Here is a 3,839-nt window from a genome sequence, read left to right as displayed (position 1 = left end):
GGTTAAAAAACTGAAAGTTGCTAGCATTTTATAATTCAAGTCTTCTAGGACCATCCTAAGAATGTCATTGTACTGTCCCAGATAAATTCCCTCAGCTGGTACCTGTGTCAGTATGGGGGCAATGTATCTATGTGAAACCAGGGGGAGTAGAGGATGGGAGAAACAAGAACCCCGTCGTATGGCACAAACCTGGTAACTCGCTGTTACTACAAGCATGTCACACAGTCTAACACTGTTTTAAGTGACCACAGGACTTGTATTTTGGTGTAGTATAGAATATTTCAGGCTCTCCAACAGCCAGAAAGGACACAGCTAGTATAGCTACTCATTTTTGGAGAGCCCATGTGAGACAATACCAGCTGGTTGACCAGAGGACTGATCTATGTACCTGTGATACACCTATGATACTGGTCACAGAGATGATTTAGTGCATTTGAAAACAGAAATAAAAACCTGAGAGCACATCTCTCAAAAGTGATGTTGGCAGGGAGATGGAGGAGTGGAGCATGTTTTGAAAACAAAGGTCTTCTAAAGAAAGTTACTTAAACTGCTCTCCTTAGGGACTTCCTGCATGCAGAAGAGAGCTGAGAAACAAATAATAGGCATAGAAATTCTGTTAAAATATCAGCTCTTTCAGGCTCTTGATTTTAACACACACACACACACAAAAAAAAAATGCCTAAGCAATTTGGATAGGAGGAGTATTAAAAGGAAAACTGCTAACATCCCAACGCAGCATCCTGAAATTCCCATCTCTAGCAGGATTGGGATGAACACAAACAGTGGAGAATTAAATGATGCCCCTGCATTTTCTGATGCATTTGAAGATGTGTTTTCGGATGAAAGCATCTGCAAACACAAGATTGCCTCCCAAGTCAATGGAGTGAGATTGTTGGATACAAACTCTGGGGGTTCTGTGCCAACCACATATATACACAAATATTCTGAGCAGGGCACAGACATCTACTATCCCAAAGAGTCCTCTTTGCTGTAACAGCTCTGAAAAAATAGCTAAGGTCAGCTAGCAGTTTGCTTAAACACATAAACATTTACAGGAACAGCAATCAGCTCAGGAGAAGGAAACGTTTATTAAAAAAATGACCATCAATGCAAAATATCTCACTCTTCCAAGGTGAGATTTCTCAACTAAGAGAAATTGTTCAGTGTGACATTTGCTAGGCCTAAACAGAGAGAATGGAGCAGAAATGTAAGGAAAGCACTAACAAAATCTTCCTGATAATAAACTATCCTACAGGACTATTTCAAGCTGGAAAATTGCTTATTGGGAAGTATGTAAAACTAGAAGAGAGACAGCGCAGGAAGAAGCTTATCAGAAGAATTACACAGACACACAACAGAAAAAGACTAGACGATCTCATAGACCTCTTCTGTCTCTGATTTCTGATTAGTAAATGACTCTAATTTATGACTTACATCTCATCTGCCATTCAAAGAGTTATTGATGACAATTTCTTACTGCTGCTGACAACTTGAAAAGTGCAAGCCTCTTCTGAAGAAAGGGGATTAAATGCTCAATAGTAGACACTGAAATGGGCTTGACAGAGTGAGGAATGAAGGGAGAGGAGTAGTGAAAGTAGGAAGGGAGGGAGGGGAACATTCACCAGGTCACTGACTCATCCGCTTTAATGTTTTCATTAGATCTCACTTTTGCTAGAAGTAAAACCCAGCTTCCTTACCTCTCCTTTCCTGTCTAGTTTTGTCTTTTTGAGAAGTAGTAGGGGAGAATTTGACAATAAAGATTATTTCCACACTTGCTTCTGCTGAAGAAGTCTCCAATCTGCTTTCCCACACAGCAAAGCAAAGAGTGCATGACAAGATGTTTCAATCAGGCTGCTGAGTGCTGAGTGCCTGTGAAACAGGAAACTTGAGGCTACATTCAGAAGACAAAAAATGTAAAGTTGGAAAGCTGTGCAAAATAACTCAATTTACACCAATATGGGGAGTGTTGGAGATAGAACATTTCTGATGCTGACAAGGGATATCTTAAAAACAGCACTGAGTGGAAGAGATTATTACTTGCAAAATTCATGCTCATTGCTTGCCAATGCAACAGGCCTTAATTGCATTGCAGCAGTAATTCTGAGAGTGTGCAGGTCTGAAGTGCTCCCTCTCAAGACAGAAGCAGATGGAGAGGTACAGTACAAGACTAAAAAGACCACTGGGACAGAAGCCCAAGTGCTGTCAAAAGGGAAGTAGAGGTGTTGTTCAAAAAACAGATTAACAGCCTGATGTGTGAGGTCAGTAATCACACATTCAGGAGAGACATTCTTTATTTATTCCAGATTTGTGCCAGAGGGAACTGGCACAAACTGGAGCACAAGAGGTTCCCTCTGAACACTGGAAAGCACTTCTGAGATGTGGGAGTGATGGAGCACAGGCAGAGATACAGTGGGGTCTCCTTTTTGGAGATCTTCAAAAGCCACTTGGATACCTAGTGTACCCACTCTAGGTGGCCCTTGCCTCAGTAGAGTGACCAGGTAACCTCCAAGGGCCCCAGTCAACCTCGGTCTTTCAGACATCAGAGCAACACAGGAGAAGGGATGTCTTTCCTGAACGATTTCAGTGGAAATTAGAGAAGTGCAGGAATGGTTGTCAAACTCAGTAAGGGAAAAAACTGCTATAGTCATTTTGAGAGCTTAGTTGGGAACATAAAGTGCGGCTGGAAAGAAATCAACAAAATTCAGATACTGCTTAAATACCCAGACTAAGGAGGGAAGGCCATGACCAACAGTTGAAAAGGAATTCATGAATTAGGAAAAGGAAGATGTTACCTGTGGAAAAGTGAAGGTTGGTGAGAAACAATTAAGAGCTCTGTTTGATTTTTTTTTTTTTAATTTTCTCTCAAATATCAGCAGTAGAGTCCTTAGTTTGGACACAGAAAACTGACAGATACACAGACAACACAGTTAATAGCCAACTGTGCGTGTAAATAAATTTCACGCAGCTTATGCAGATGCCTGTGCCACGCTCCCAGTAGAATCAGCAGTATGGTACAAGTTGTCAGACTCAATCAATCAGCTTTCCAGGACACATGCAATGCTCCTGCCCAGTTCTTCTCTGCTCAACAAGTATATCACACAAAAGTCTCCTCCCAAACCAGTGACTTCTTTAGCATGCTTACAGTCATTAGAACCTGCATTTCCTTCTTACTAAAAGACACACAAGGCCCAGTTATCCCACCTCTTCTAAAAAGTTAAAACACAGAGCACTAGAAATTGGGCTGTCACCATCGCAGTTGGGGTAAACGTCACTTAAGTAGGCCAGTCTCAGATCAAGTAAAGCTTTATTAATCGCATTCAGGACCAACCTCACCCGTGAGCAGCTGGAACTCCTCTACAGAGACACAGAACATGCAGAGACTGTAGGAGGCGCTCTTATTCAGAAGCACAGCCCTTATGAAGAACGTTGAAGATGTTCAGCTCCAGAGGATGAGAGCTGCTATGGGGCGAACCCGCCGAGTACCGCCTACCCGGACCCAGGCGGCCCACTACGCGCACCCCGCGGCACGGCCTCGTGACGGCCCACCATGCGTGCTTCGCTACCGTCGGACGAGCCATTCCCGCCTCCAGCCGCGCTTTCCCGCCGCAGAGGGTAACCGCAGGGTACTACCAGGCAGACTTCCTTCTACGTCCGTGAGAAGGGAAGCGAAGGGGGTAGCAACGTCGGAACCTTTCTCTCTCAACTATTGGATGGAGAAAGAAGGCGAGCTCCGCAATAGCTCCACTTATAGGCTGGGGCGGGGTTTGAAAGCCGCCCCTTTCTGTCTCCGCTTCTGATTGGCTAAAGAGAGGCTATAGGCATGCCTACGGCCGAGATTT

Source organism: Lagopus muta, chromosome 1 (genome assembly GCF_023343835.1).
Source record: "Lagopus muta isolate bLagMut1 chromosome 1, bLagMut1 primary, whole genome shotgun sequence".
Taxonomy (NCBI): Eukaryota; Metazoa; Chordata; class Aves; order Galliformes; family Phasianidae; genus Lagopus; species Lagopus muta.
This window is presented reverse-complemented; position numbering follows the sequence as displayed.